Source organism: Otolemur garnettii, unplaced genomic scaffold, assembly GCF_000181295.1.
Source record: "Otolemur garnettii isolate 467f Iridium unplaced genomic scaffold, OtoGar3 scaffold00021, whole genome shotgun sequence".
In the NCBI taxonomy this organism is placed as follows: Eukaryota; Metazoa; Chordata; class Mammalia; order Primates; family Galagidae; genus Otolemur; species Otolemur garnettii.
The window spans coordinates 10073484-10090196 of record NW_003852416.1 but is presented as its reverse complement, the minus strand read 5'-3'; positions in this window follow the sequence as shown (position 1 = coordinate 10090196).

Here is a 16713-nt window from a genome sequence, read left to right as displayed (position 1 = left end):
TTCTACCTAACAAATGCAAATATTGCAATCTAGTTCTCTGTACCCTCACATTTACTTGAAAACACATACGTAAATAAATAATAAAAAAATAAAAATAGGCACAGCTATTTATTCAAAGAATGTATACAAATGACCAAATAAACACATGAAAAGATGCTCACCATCATTAGTCATTAGAGAAATGCAAGTTCAAATCCTAGTAAGCTACCATTTCATACCCTCTCAGATGATTATAATACATTTTTTTAAAAGAAAGGACAATAGCACATATTGTTGAGGATGTGGAGAAATAGTAACCCTCATATATTGCTGGTGAGAATGGAGAATTGTGCAGTCACTGAGGAAATCAGTTTGGCAGTTCCTTAAAAAGTTAATCACAGTATTATCAGGTGACACACTTAAATGTATTCCCAGAAAAGACTGAAAACAGGTGCTTAAACAAAACTGTGCACAGGCATGTTCATAGCAGCAACTCTTCATAACAGCAGCAAGATATAAATGAGCCCAAACATCCAACTGAGGACTGAAAATAAAACACAGAATATCTACACAATGATATATTATTAATAGCTGACAATAAAACAGAATGAATAAATGCCACAGAAGGATAAATGTTAAAGGCCTTATGCTCTGTGAAAAAAGCCAGACTCACACGCATGCAAAAAATAAAATAAAATTTTAAAAGGAAACATTTTCAAATTTGTTTTACAAGAACAGCATAAACATGATACGAAAACCTGACACTATATAGGATCAGAATGGAAAGTTACAGGAAAATCTCAGGAACATAAATGAAAAGTCTAAACTAAAAATTAGCAAATCAACTCTAGTGATGTGTCTATATAGACATGGGTTTGTGTGTGTGTGTGTATAGGTGATTAGTTTTATTTCAGGAATAAAATTTGTAAAGTGTGTTTATATTTAATGTAATTCACCACATTAATAGAAAAAGGAAGAAAAAGCACGTAATAATCTCAATAAAGACATTTATCAAATCAATCCCCATTCATAGTAAAAATTCTTAGCAAACCAAGAATGGAAAAGTAGTTTCATAATTTGATAAAATTATTTACCAAAAAACCCCCAAACTTATGGTGAGCTTCACACATAATGATAAAATACCAAAATTTTTCCAGAAAGTAGATGGATAAAGAGAGAGAGGAGAGGGGAGGGGAGAGGGAAAGCGGGAGGAGGGAGGGTATTTGGGGGACCTCACCTAATATGCATGATGCAATGGTACATTTCAAAACTATTAAGAAAAGAGTATAATTGTGATGGATGTGTTAATCAGTTGAATGTACGCATTTCACAATGTATATCAAATCAGTACACTGAACCCCATAAATGCATCAGTGTACACAGTTATGATTTAATAAAAACAAAAAATAAAAACTACCAAAATTTTGCCCCTGTGATCAGAGATCAGAAATGAGATTAGCTTGCCTATTATTTTCTAGCCAACATTGTACTGAAGTTTAATGGTAAAAACCAAAAGGATGTACAAAAGTGAATTTGGCAAATTAAATACAAGGGTATAAGGTTAACATGAAAAAAATTTTTTAGAAGCTGAAATAAATAAATGGAAAATAAAATTTAAATTAGAAATTTAACATTTCTAATAGGAATAAGTTTAATAAAATCTATAAACAAAGATCTAAACAAACATTCTTGACAGAAATCAGAGAATGTTTGCATATTATGATGGAGGACATACAGTAGTAAGTATACATTGTGTTGAACAATGCTGGTCTGACTGAATATGTGTATGGAAAAATGTGTCTTGAGTTGTACTCATATCAAATGTAAAAGTTATTCCCAAATGAGTTGTAGATCTAAATTTAATGATTTAAAAAATGCCTCTGTAAGATAATATCTTCAAGACCTTGGCTGTAGGCAAAGATTTCTCAAACAGAATACAAAATCCACTAACAGTAAAGATTGATTAATTGAACTACATTGGAATAGCGAATTTATTTTCCTTCCTTCCTTCCTTCCTTCCTTCCTTCCTTCCTTCCTTCCTTCCTTCCTTCCTTCCTTCCCAGAGTGTCTTACTTTATTGCCCTCAGTAGAGTGCTGTGGCATCACAGCTCACAGAAACCTCCAACTCCTGGGCTTAGGCAATTCTCTTGCCTCACCTTCCCGAGTAGCTGGGACTACAGGTGCCAGCCACAATGCCTGGCTATTGTGTGTTGCAGTTTGGCTGGGGCTGGGTTCAAATCCACCACCCTCAGTATTTGGGGCAGATGCCCTATCCGCTGAGCCACAGGCACCAGCCACCAAATTTATTTGTTTATTTGTTTACAGTTTTTGGCCAGGCCTGGGTTTGAACTTGCCACCTCCAGTATATGGGGCCTGCACCCTACTCCTTTGAGCCACAGGCGCCTGCCCCAACAGATTTATTTTCATCATTCAGAAAGAAAAATATAATATAGAGAGTAGGGGAAGACATTTGCAATAAGTAAAGAACTCCTGCAAATCAATATTAACCAGCCAACCCCATAGTAAAACAGGAAAAAACTAGAACAGCCATTTCACAAAGAGATGATTAATCTCATTATCAATCAGGTAAATTAAAATTAAATTCACAATGAAATACCACTACAGAACATTAAGACTGATATAACAAAAAGATACAGATAATTCTTACTATTGAGAATGATGTAAATCACTTGACACCAACATTTAAAATAATTTGCTTGGTTATATCTATCATCACTTAATACCTACCATATTATCTCAGGCTAGTATAACAAAATACCATAGATTATGTGGTTTAAACAACAGAAATTTGCTTTCTTACATCTCTGGAGGGTAGAAGTCTAGGCCAGATCTATCTTGGTCAGGTTCTAGTGAGGGCTCTCTTCCTGGCTTGCACACAGCTGCTTTCTTGCTGTGTCTTCCCAGGATAGGGAAAAAGAACTCTGGTGTTGCTTCCTCATTTTATAAGGACACTAGTTCTATTGGATCAAGGCTCCACTCTTAAGACCTCATTTAATCTTAATGTCTTAAAGGCTCTGTCTTCAATACTGTCACCTGGGAGGTGATGACTTCAACATATGGCTTTGGGGGCAACACACTTCTGTCCATAGCACCTACATTCTCTATGATGTAGCAATTCCACTGCTAGAATGTGCTCAGTTGAAATATTGTGCTAGGAGACATACTTGAGCATGTTTATAATGGTAGTTTTTAAATTAGCCACAAAGTGAAAACAACCAAATAGGGTATAAATGGTAGAGTAGTTGGTGCTTTGCTACAGTGGAAATCTATGCAATGAGAAAGGGTGAAATGCTGCTACATTTAATATCTGAGCAGCAGTGAACTACTTAAGTATGTCCATAGCAGTTTTTATGAGAGCCACAAACCAATGTATAAATAGGAAAGGTAAAGGATACCAGTTGGTCCTTTGCTACAGTGCATTTCTATCCAATGAGGCTGAGTAAACTACTGCTATATGGAATGACATAAATGAATGTCAAAGCCTATTGTATCTGCGAATAAAATTGCAACACTTGCTTTTCTCTGTTTTCCATTTGCCTGGAATATAGATGACCATCCCTTTACCCTGAGTCTATATTTGTCTTTTAGGGTAAAGTGGGATTCTTGTATGCAGCAGATGTCTGGCCTGAGTTTTTGTATCTAGTAAGCCAGCCTGTGCCTCTTTAGAGGGCAATTTAAGCCATTCACATTTATTCAGAATATTGATAAACCTCGTATAATTTGGGTATCAAGTTTTTCAAAAGTCCAGAGAACATTTTTAATCCTTTCACCACTCTGGAAATTGGAATTTGATTAAAATTTTCTGTGTGAGTTTACTTATGTGGTGGAGGATTGCAGTGGACTTTGTGGAGGATAGGTCTGAGAATATCCTGGAGGGCTGGTTTAGTTATAGCAAATTTATTCAATGTGTGAATGTCTTTAAAGTATTTAATTTCTCCATCATAGATGAAACTCAGTTTAGCTGGGATCCTGGGTTGAAAGTTATTTTGTTTTAGGAGGTTAAAAGTTGATGACTACCCTCTTCTAGCCTGAAAGGTTTCAGCAGAGAGATCTGCAGCCATTCTAATATTCTTCCCCTTGTAGGTTATGGTTTTCTTATGTCTAGCTGCTTTCAGAATTTTCTCTTTCATATTAACTTTAGTGAAGTTAATTATGATGTGCCTGGGGGATGTCTTGTTCGGGTTGAGTCATGCTGGGGTTCTGAAACTGTCTGCTATATGAATTTCAGAATCTCTTGGCATGTCTGGAAAGTTCTCTTTCATAATTTCATGAAGTAGAGCCTCTGTGCTTTGTGAAGCCACTTCGTCGCCTTCAGGGATTCCTATAAGATGAATATTAGTTTTCTTCAAATTATCCCAGAGCTCTCTGAGAGACTGATCCATTTTTGCTTTCCATTTCTCTTCAACCTTGCGTGCTTTGGAACATTCAGAAGCTTTGTCTTCAATGTCAGAGATCCTTTCTTTTGCCTGCTCCATTCTGTTACCGAGAGTTTCTACCATATTTTTGAGATCTTTGAGGGCTGCAACCTCTTGCCTCAGTGTTTCAAAATCTTTGGTCATTTTATCTTTGAAATCGTTGAATTCTTGAGACATCTTTTGAATCATTTCTTGAAATTCTAATTCCATCCTTTCTTCCATTCTGTTAATTTTATTTGTTATCCAAATTCTGAACTCGATTTCTGACATTTCAGCCATCTGTTTATGGATAGGATGTTCAATTGCATCTGCCCCATCCTTCCTTGGGGGAGTTGATCTATTCTGATTATTCAAATTACCAGAGGTTTTCCGCTGATTCAGCCCCATGCTGAATTTAAACCGTGTGGGGAAATTCAGTCAGTGTCTTCCACTGGAGAAGATGCTGGCTTCCTCTGATTGCCGAGAGAGGCAGAGCATGTCTGTCTGGAAGAGCCTGAGGGGTGTGAGCCTTGTTGTTCCCACTGGTGTGGTTGCTGCTCTTTGCCTTGGGGTACTGCTATTCTAGTATGGTTCCCTCTCAACTGACTGTCCTCATAGTTCTTGGGTAGCTGACTGGGGATGCTGGGAGCATACAGCTCTGGAAATTCTCGGTCCACCCAGTGAGGGTGCCTGGAGTGGGGAATGCCTCCGCAGCCCTCAGGACACACGGCTCTATCAAGCAGTTCTGGGCACGCCCAGAGCTGGGGACTCTTCCACCGCTGCCCATGGGCCGCGCACAGCTCTAGCAAACAGTTGTGGGCACGTCCGGTGTGGGAGCCTGGAGCAGGGAACTCCTCCACTGCCGCCCGTGGGATGCACGCAGCTCTAGCAAACAGTTCTTGGTCTACCCAGAGTTGGGGATTCCTCTGCCACCACCTGTGGGGTGCGTGGCTCTAGCAAGCAGTTCTGGGCCCCACCAGAGCCAGGGACTCCTCCACCAGCCCCCCGAGAGACACCCACGGCTCTAACAAGCAGTAATGGGCCCACCTGGAGCAGAGGATTCCTCCACCAGCACCCTCTCAGGGTGGGCAAGGAACTTGAATAGAAATTTCTCTGAAGAAGACAGGCACATGGCCTACAAACATATGAAAAAATATTCATCGTCCTTAATCACCAGAGAAATGCAAATCAAAACTACTTTGAGATATTATCTACCACCAGTGAGATTAGCCCATATCCCAAAATCCCAAAATCACAGATGCTGGCATGGATGTGGAGAAAAGGGGATACTTCTACACTGCTGGTGGGATTGCAAACTAATATGTCCCTTTTGGAAAGAGATCTGGAGAACACTTAGAGAACTAAAAATAGACCTGCCATTTGATCCTATAATTCCTCTATTAGGTATATATGCAGAAGACCAAAAATCACATTACAATAAAGATATCTGTATCAGAATGTTCATTGCAGCCCAATTCATAATTGCTAGGTCATGGAAGAAGCCCAAGAGCCCATCAATCCATGAATGGATCAATAAACTGTGGTATATGTACACCATGGAATACTATGCAGCCATTAAGAAAGATGGAGACTTTACCTCCTTCATGTTCACATGGATGGAGCTGGAAAATATTCTTCTTAGCAAAGTATCCCAAGAATGGAAGAAAAAGTATCCAACGTACTCATCCCTACTATGAAACTAATTTACAGCTTTCATAGGAAAGCTATAACCCAATTTTAGCCCAGGAACATGGGGAGAGGGGAGAGAGAAGGGAGAGGAGAGGGAGGGTGGGTGGAGGGACGGTGATCGGTGGGATCACACCTATGTGTTCATCCTATAAGGGTACATGTGAATCTCTCTAAATGTAGAATATAAATGTCTTAACACAATGACTAAGAAAAAGACATGAAGGCTATGTTAACCAGCTGAATGAGAGTACTTCGTATTGTATTCAGAAACAGTACACTGTACCCCATGATAGTATTAATTTGCACTGTTATGATTTAATTAATACAAATAAAAAAATAAATAAAGTATTCTTGACAAAAAAAAAAAATGAATGTTACAGACATAATGTCCCACAAAGGAAGCCAGACACAAAAGATTATTGCATCATTGCAGCAACAATTAATTTACCGTAGAAGTCAGGATAATTGTTTTCTTTGGTTCAAAACTTAAAAGATACAATTTCATTGAATAATAATTCCTAAAATTTTTATCATATAGTTAGCTGTCAATTTTATTAATGGTCCTTAGAAGGTAATATGTCTTTTTTCTCTATTTTTAAGATTTCTTTCTGTCTTTTATCATCAGCAGTTTTATTTTGGTGTTCCTCAATGTCCTCTGTTTTGTTTTTGAAAAGTTAATCCACCCGCTCTGTTCCTCAGTCTCTTGTTTGTCTTTTCTTTCAGTTAAATCATCTTATCTTCTTTATGTCCAATATTGTGTCAAACTATCTGTTAAGTTTTTAATTTTATGTCCATTTGATGCTTTTTAAAAATAGATTCTAATTCTCTACTGAAAATTCCTACTTTTTTCTGTTTTTCTATTTTTTCTTTACATTTTTGAATATATGAATCACAGTTATTATATGGTCGTTGTTAACATTTATCTTCATTATTTTTGGATTCCATATTTGTGAATGTGCTTATTTGCCAAAATTCATTTGTAAACTGCAAAACAATACTCCCAGTCATAGACATTCATGGAAATGTGCAGTTGTGAAAAATTTGATCTACCTAATGTATAGGATTCTATCTGAGCTTGAACATAGTAATGACCTGCCTTATCATTTGGCTTTCATAAATAAGTGTGTTTTTGTGGTCTATTTAATGCCACGTTTTTTTACATGTTATTGTTTGTTCGGCAATTTTGCTATTTCAGGTGGTTCCCACGCATAGTGCTAAAGTGCTATTGCGTGTTTTTATGTGCAAGAAGGCTGTGATGTACTTTAGAGAGAAAATAGGTGTGCTAGATAAGTTTTATTTAAGCATGAGTTATAGTAATATTGGTCATGGTTTCAATGTTAATGAATAAACAATATAATACATGCTTAAGAAAAAACTTGCTAATCTGTGAGGCCACTCTGGAACATGCTAAGGTAGAATTAATTAATTAATTTGCTTGTTTCTTGTTCTGTTTTGTTCTGGAGACAGAGTCTGACTTTGTCACCCTTAGTAAAGCAACCTCAAACTCTTGAGCTTACACAATCCTCTTGCCTCAGCATCCGAAGTGGCTGGGACTACAGGTGCCTGCCACGATGTCTGGTTATTTTGAGAGATAGGCTCTCACTTTTGCTGAGGCTGGTTTTGAACTCTTGAGCTCAAGGATCCATCTGCATGGCCTTCCAGAGTGCTGGGATTACAAGCATGAGCCACCAGGCCTGGCCTCTAAAGTGCATGATGAAGCTTTGTTAAAAGTGGAGAAGTGGCCAAAATTGTGGATCCAGGAGATGACAACTGATTTAAAGAAAGCATAGTGTATAGCACTCCTGTGATGCAGAATGCCAAATAAACTGGCTGTTTATATTCCTCAGGGTTAGGAAAAGTATAAAATACTCTCAGTCAAGGATGGTAGCTCACATGTTTCCAAAGCTGATAGGCATGAGAAACGTTAAAGTTGTGAGCAAGGCGGGCTCTGATGATCCAGGGACTGTGAGAAAATTTTAAAAATGCCTGCTAAGTGTAATATGGGAGCTGCATGGAAAAGCAGGTTATCAAAGCAGATGAAACTGGCTTGTCTTACAAGTATGTTGTCAAACAAATCTGTGCAATGTCAGTGGAATTTTGGCTGACAAAAGTGTTATGAGCAGAAGTTTGCATGAACCTGACTTAATATTTCCCTTTGGAGCAAGGGTTCATTATTCATTAATTCAAGGTTCCCAGTAACTCTGTATAACACAACTACCACAAATAACAAGGGTTGACTGTTTCCAAATCATTATCTGTAGAACTGTTTTTATCATTTTTCTTTTCCCTTCGTCATTGATCGCATGGTTCTCTCTCTATGAATTTTTACAAAATACGTTGAAGACACTATAGAATTTCTGCTGCTGTTATTTTCAGAGGGGAGTTTTACCCTTTCCTCTGAAGGGCAAGTGGGTATTGAGGGTCTGGGGTGGGGTGGTTCATCTCCTGAATCAAGTCAGGGATTGAATGGGTCAAATGTGGGTTACACTAATTCAATTACCCAATTGAATTGGGTAATACTCAATTTCACTCTGATTTTCTCCTGTTGTTAGATTATCAGAAATTTCAATTAAGAGCCTGATTTTTCTTTTGTTTCCTTTGATTCTGAGTAACTTCAGAAACTTTTACTCTACCTTAAGAAGGTTTTAGGCTTGGAATCTTCAACCACCTATGTTTATAGCCTGAGAATTTGGCAAATATATTACAGTGAATACTGCTTGTATGTTTGAGGCACCTCAAATCTTCAATTTTGTCACTTCATCCTTGCCAAAGCCCAGGTCTGCTGGCTTGTCTTTCCTCCACCAGTGGCCAGACCTGGATCTGTAGGTTTGCTCAGGTTAGCAAGTATCCCGGGGAAAATTGTTGTGGATACTTAATGTTGCTTTAGTACTTCCTTGAGGACTATGTTCATTTGCTAGGGTTGCCATAACCAAGTGCCACAGACTGGATGGTTTGAATCACAGAAATTTATTTTCTTTCCATTATGGAAGGTGGAGTCTAAAGTCAGCATTGTTGGTTTTTCTAGTCCTCTGTCCTTGTTTGTAGACATCTGTCTTCTCCCCAAGTCTTCACATGGTCTTTCCCCTGTATTTGTCTGAGTCCTAATTTCCTCTTATTATAATAACACCAGCCATGTTTGGTGAGGGGACACCCTGTGACAGATTTAAAGACACTATTACCAAATACAGTCACATTCTCAGGTCCTGGGGTTGGGGTTACAACATAAGAATTTGGGACGGACATGATTCAGACCATCATACTACTGTCTATAGTTTTCAGGGCTCTTCCACATAATAGCTTTTTGTCTCTAGGTGCTAAGAGCCTCTGGGAAATTCCACAGTGGGTTTGTGTGTGTGTGTGTGGGGGGCGGGGGGTTAAAGAGGTTTTGTTTTATTTTATTTTTAGTTTGGACTTAGCCCTTTCTCCTGTTCCAAGCACCTTAAAAATTCAGCAGATATCTTAAGAGAAAATGTCATTAGCTTACAGCCATTCCATTTTCCATTTAAGCTGCCCCATCCCTATGTGTCTGCTGCAAGCTCTGTTCTAACACTTCCTTTGTACTCGCCCCAGCATCACTGCTCTGCCTGGGCCAATCCCAGATTAGTCTCTGGCCCAAGCCAAGAATGAGCAATTGCCCCCAGGGACTGCTGAATCCCAGTTCACCTCTGCAATGTTTTCTTCCATGGAATGTCACTCCCAGTGGTCCTCACTGTTTCTGTAGCTCTCTGATACCTTGAAATGTTTGATTCTTGAAACCTATCAAGTTTTTCTTATTCCCCATGGTAACACGGCTCATATAAACTGCTCTATTCCATTAGGAAAACAGGTCAGTGGCTACCTTTAATGAAGGGATGAGCAGCAACATGTAGAGAATCTTTGACTTTATCTGGGAATTGAAACTGCAGAGGTGTGTTCATGTTAAGAAATCATTGGTACGCATGTTCTGACACGAATATGATATTTCCAATAAATATTATCATTGTAGTAAGGCTGCACAGAGAGGCAGCATGTCACGAGGGTGAATTGCAGAGAGTGAATTGGTATAAGACTATAAGGTCAGGCCATGCCTGATCTCTGTCTCTGCAGAAACGGCCACTCTGTTCATGTGCCCACCAGACCAGGTCTGGAGTGGTGGAGACGAAGGCTGGCTAATCAATGCCATTTTTTCTCCTTGGTAGTTCAGTGCCTTTTCTTTGGTGGATACTTTCTGGCTGGCTTATATGAGATGCAAGTTATTTCTTTGGGTCCACTCTAGTAGGTCCATCCACATATCTCTGCCACAGACATCCTAATCTTCAATCTTTTCAGAATTTTTTTCCTTTGTGCTTTGAGAAACAAGCCAAGAATACAGTCTCACCTTGAGCCCCTGAAAATGGTGGCTTGATCAAGTTATTGAAAAAGGATTGGATGGACTCTGAAGGAAGGAAATAATATGAAGTGTCTGTTTTATGCCTCCATCCCAAAGTGCATATGCTCACAGCGTGCACATATGCATACTTTCCTGTATGTGTCTTCAATCATTCTTCAGCTCCCTAAAGCAATGCTTCTCAAGCTTCCTAATGCCATGATGTATTTTCATTGTTACAAAGGGGTTGTGACCCACAGGTTGAGAACCGCTGCCCTAAAGTCAGGCTCTGGCAGTATTCTGCATGTCGGTGAGTGTTGTGTAGGTTATAAACACATCAATGTTCCTGCAGGATGAAGTCACATCTTCAAAGTTGCAAAATTCTTAGAGAGATAGAAATTGAGTATTTCACAGGTTAAGTCACTGGCCAAGGTCATCCGGCTGTTAGAATAAATATGTGTTCTGAAGCCTAGGATGAATGCAGTAGTCATCAATGAAATGAGATCCTGGTTCTTAGTGTCCCACGTCTGCCTCTACCCTCACGTCCTCTGCACTCTGCAGAAGGCATTCTAACAGAGTGGAAAGAGCGGCTTTGGAGTTAGGAAACTTGGGCTCTAACTGATTCTGCCAGTTTCCAAACACATGTCTCTGGGAATATTCTCAGGTCTCACTTTCCTCCTCTGTAAGACAGTTAATTATACCTGATTTATAAGATTGATAAGATATTTAAAGGTGTGTAGGCAAAAGCAGCTAGTATACTTGGAGCACATGAAGGGAGCTTCATGAATATTCATGTTCAGCTTAGGAAGATACTGTTGTGATGGACAGAGCCACCTCTTCAGTATCCCAGGGCAGCAAGCAGCTTATCACCAGGGGCCTTACCTGACCTCATTGAGAACCTGGCCTTATTGAACATCAGCCCCAAGGCTACCATTTAGGAGGCAGTTATACCCATAGCTTCTTGTTAATTATTCTGAAAACACACTCACATTCTGTCAACAAGCCCACTTTCAAAATTAAAATTGTAGCCATTTTTCATCCTTAATAAAATCTCATTCTAGTCTCCTCCCTTCTGTTTCACAACTAAAAACATCTTAATTATAGAGAATTTTTAAAAAAAGGGAAAACAGGAAGATGTATAGACCTCTTTTATAATAATATAACTTGCTCTCCCTGATAATAATTGCTCCCTAAAGGACAAAATGACCTCTCCTTTATCCAATGGACACGAGTACCTTGTAGTCTCTGCCTTGTTCATTTTATACACCAGAGATGTGTGTCTGTGATTTTAACTTGTTATCCTCACTCCATAAGGAAAGTGGGGCCAAGAGAGGTAACCTTCTTTGGTCAAGATTACATTGTAAATGTCAGAGTCAATATTTCAGCCTAAGTTTATCTGGTACCAAAATCCATGTTTTTTTTTTTTCATGCATGTGTTGGATATGTGCCATTTCTGCATAAAATCACACATACACAAACACCTCCTCAGTGTGGCATGCTCAGCACACACTGTTTACTAAGTCTCCTATTTTTGGTCTATTATAGAGAGAAGAAAGAATCTCCCTTCTCTGTCAGTTTCTGTCTAAAGTCATTGCTTCCCACTGAGTCCAGGAAGGCTCAGGAAACAGTAGTGTGAATTAAGCTTATTTATAAACAAGGAAGGTATCACGTTAGAGAAAATCTGGAGTATTCTCCTCGGCTCAGTGGAGGAGCTCAAAAGTAATAACACTAGTATTTTAGGCTGATTATAAGGATCACAATTGCTTTGTGGGGTGGGGACCATACTGTTTATTTTATTTGGGTTCACATAGAGTTGAGCCCCATGAATTAATGAAATGAAACATAACAAATCAGGGAGCTTCACAGTCCACCACAGAATGTTTTCTTACAGATTAGACATCTTAGGGACCCATTTCAGCACTACCACTGATTTGTTGGTGGGACAGTCACTTGTCTTCAGCCTCTGTTTTCTCACTTTTAGAACAGGAGGTTGAATAGAACAATCCTCTGGGTCTCCTCTGTGCCTGTGGCACTCTGCCAAACTGAATGCCTTAATTATAAAGAATTTTAAAAAATGATTATGATGTCTGCCAACCACTCTCCACACTGTAGGACAGGCTGTAGCACATCAACCAGGAGTAGGCCTCACTCACACCAGTCATCCCCACTGGAGGCCAAGACCCACTTTCCTTCCTCTCTTTCCTGCTAAAGCAAATTTTAAAGGTTGGGGGAATTCTCTTTCATCACTGACTCTAGGTTCTTCCAGACCAGCAGTTCTCAATCTGTAGGTCACGACCCCTTTGTGGGGGTCTCCTGCATATCAGATATTTACATTACGATTCATAACAGTAGCAAAATTGCAGTTATGAAGTAGCTATGAAAATAATTTTATGGTTGGGGTCACCACAACATGAGAAACTGTATTAAAGGGTCGTGGCATTAGGAAGGTTGAGAACCACTGTTCGAGACAAAGAAGGTGAAGCTAACAATATACACATACGCTAATTTATCTACATATTTTAGAATCCCATTTTTATTGCCAAGTGACCCTTCTTTCGAAGAGCTCAGATGGGCAAGGCTGAGTTGCTGTTTCAGTGAAAGTAAAGTCTAGCTCTTTGGTATAACTGTAGAGGACAGAGACGCTGAAGGACAACTCACAATGTTCCTTGTGGTCTCCACTCTGAGGGCAAAGGAATGTACTGCTGGTAGCTTGAAACTACCTTTGTCTCAGCTGAGAATCATTTTCCTGGCCAGTGAAATGAGTTTTAATTACTAAGAGAGTGTTGCAAATGCCTTTTAACCACATCTAACTGTTTAAAGTGCTTTCAGATCATTCTTGGAGCCAAACTCTGAAAAAGAATGCAATATATCAAAATGCTTCCTCTTTCTGAAGGGGAGAATAACGATGATTTCCAACATGCATCCTGAAGGTTATTCTCTAAATGGCAATGGGGCATCACTAGGTAGATGGAAACCTGGAAAACATAACACTTTTACGCAGTCCAAGCCCAGACAGGGCAGGGAGGACTGCAGGACAGAGAGGCTGATCTAAAGGCACAGCTTCCAAAGGCACCGGGAAGGAGACAGTGCTGGGTAAGGATCCGGATGTGGCGATATTTGGTGAACCTCAGACTGGGCAGAGGGTGAGACTATCACTGTGTTCCTGAATAAGAAAGCCAAACAAAAACAAAAAACCAACCAACAAAGTGCTCCTATTTAAGTTCCTGCTTCGCTGTCTCATCTTGGTCTTTGCCATTGTACCAGGAGGAAGAGTAACAGTAGACAAAATTGGCACAACATTCCTATCAAATGTAGGAGACTTGCTGTGTGGGATGAAGGTCTCAGGTAGGCTCTGGGCCTTCATGGTTGACCCTGTGCTCTTGGATGACCTAGGGAAGCTTATTTAAAATGAGAAGTCCATGAATGGAAAAAAAAAAGTATCCAGTGTACTCAATACTACTATGAAATCAGTATGTAATCACCTACACATTCATAGGAGTGGTAAAACATAACTACAGTCCAGAAAGATGGAGGGAAGAGGAAAGAGAAGCAGGGGGGAGGGGGAGGCCAGGAGGAGGGAGGGTTTCTTTTAGGGATCCAACCTAATATACATCATGCAATGATACATTTCTATACTATTAAGAATAGAGTATGAATTCTTTGCCAGAAAAATAAGTAAGCAAGGAGATGGTTATGTTAATCAGTTAGATGTAAGCATTCCACATTGTATACCAAATCAGCACCTTGGACCCCGTAAATGCATTAATGTACACAGTTAAGATTTAATAACAAATTAAAAAAAATAAAATGAGCAGTCCCAGAGTCACCGGGTTTGGAGAGAGCCCCGGGAAGTTGCCTTTTAATAGGATCTCCCCTCCTGCTTACACTGACGCTGGGATGCTGGCAGGGCACCGGCAGCTCCGAGAACAGTGAAAACTTTCTGCTTGCTGACTGTGGAGCCACTGTGAGGAGGAAGGAACCTGGTGGAATCTCTAGCCACATCGTTTCTGGAGACTCTGACTATTCTTCACTTGGGGCCTGCCCTTGGGGGGTTGGGAGTTCCCAGTTTGAATCTTAACATCATCTCCAGAACCATTCCTTCATGCAGGGCCACTGTCACTGGGAATTGGGCCACATCACATTCTTGTTACCTTCTAACGTGGCCCCACAGAGGCCAGGCACTGCTGCCTCCTGTGAGGACACAGATGGTGTTAGATGAAGTGACAACTGTGTACTGAGCCAGATTTGTCTAGGCAAGCCTCAACCTAGGTAGTAAATTGGAAACTTTGTAGGAGAAGGGGTGTGCTGATAAGATGTTGAAGAGCCCTCTGGAGGTCCATGAACATGGGTTGATCAGGACAGACTGCTCAATGTCAGCTGGCAGGCTGGGAGGAGGACAGTGAGCACTGGAGAAGCTGGACCCCCTCATCCTGTCCTTTCTCAGCTCCTCATCACCTGGGGGACCCCGTACTGGCCTTCTAGCTCTCAGGGCTTCTGTCTGCTCTTATAAAATAGAAAGCCCACGACCAGCATCCCCAACCCCACCCATAGCTGCAGTGTGAAGGAAAATGCCACCACACACAAGAAAGCACCTTAAAAAGCCCGTGCAGAAGTCTCCCGGCCAGGGATTTTGTTTTTGAAGTAACTTGAAGGGTGGAAGAATCTGTCACCTCCAAATATATTACTTTGGGCAAAAGGATTATTTTGAGCTAAAGGCACTTTGAAAAAGGCAATAGGTGTGAGAAGATTGCTCTGCCCCTCCCTCTTTTCTTCCTGAAAGCAGGAGTTACGGCCTCATGTGGAAAACGGCCTTCCCGCCCCAGAACGCAGGGAACATTCCAGGACTGGAAGGACTGGAAGCTGAGACCAAGAGAATTTTGTGCAAATAGACTTTGTAAAAATCAGTCCCATCTTTGTTTAGCCTCCCCAGAGAGTTTACTGTTCCACAGTTCCTCTCTTTGTTCAACCTGGTCCCAAAGCATGTACATTCTGCTACTTTTTTGGGTCTTCATTTCCTTATGAGGTCGTACATAAAACTTACAGTAAGTAAATGTGTATGTTTTTGTCCTGTTAGCCTTAGGTCAAATTAATTCTCATCTAAAAAACTCCGAGAGAGAAAAGAATTTTTTTTTTATTCTTCCCTTAACACGTGGCACAACACTGTGAAAGATTATTTCCTGGGACATCTGTAAGGCCAGCAGGCTGGGGCCCCGGCCTGCCCTCCTTTGCACACGTCCCAGTGCTGAGTCGCTGCCTGGGGTGGACCGGCATACAGCCTCTCCTGTTTCTCAGCCTTGAGTTCTTTTCTCTGCATGTGTCTCCTCAGAAATAATGCTTTTTGTTGTTGTTATATCACATTCTACACTCTGAGTATTGGGCCACATCTATCAAGCTATTTTTAGAACTCACTGATTCCACACCCATCTCTAGAAATAAGGCTACGTTAGAGGGTAATGAGAATACAAATAAAAATAGCTTTTGAAAAGTTGTGTATCTTTCCACAGGTAGTCCACATAGTTCTTTATTGCTTCAGTTCTCTGCAGACACCAAGGGAAGTGACTGGTCCCACGGTCAGTGAGGCCCCGAGCCCTGGGCAAACAAGTAGAATGTTCGTCCAAGGCCCAGCTGCCTCTGGTTTAGAAGGGACTAGGCCAGTGTTTTCCATCCTTTTATATCTCACAGAACAATTGAACTATAAACTTCCACTTTAAGTACACTTAAATTATGTTGATTTAAAAAGAAGTAAAGAAAGAATAAGGTGGTGCCTGTGGCTCAAAGGAGTAGGGAGCCAGCCCCATATATGGGAGGTGGTGGGTTCAAACCCAGCCCTCAAAAAAAAAAAAAAAAAAAAGTAAAAAAAAGAATAAACTTTCTGTGCTATGAACTTCTTCTAGAAATAATATAATTAATGATCTTTAAAAATTTTTATGGCACACCTAAGAGCCTCTCATGGCACACTGATTGAAAATCACTGGATTAAGCCTTGAGCAAGGTATTCACGTAACAAAAACATAAGTGCCACCTTAATATTTTGAAATTAAAAAGCTGGGTGCAGTGGTTCATGCCTATAATCCTAACACTCTGTGAGACTGAGGTGGGTAAATTGCCTAAGCTCAGGAGTTAGAGACCAGCCTGAGCAAGAGCGAGGCCCTATCTCTAAAAATAGCTGGGCGTTGTGGTAGGCACCTATAGTCCCAGCGACTAGGGAGGCTAAGGCAAGAGGATCACTTGAGCCCAAGAGTCTGAGGGTGCTGTGAGCTATGAAGTCCTGCACTCTACCAAGGC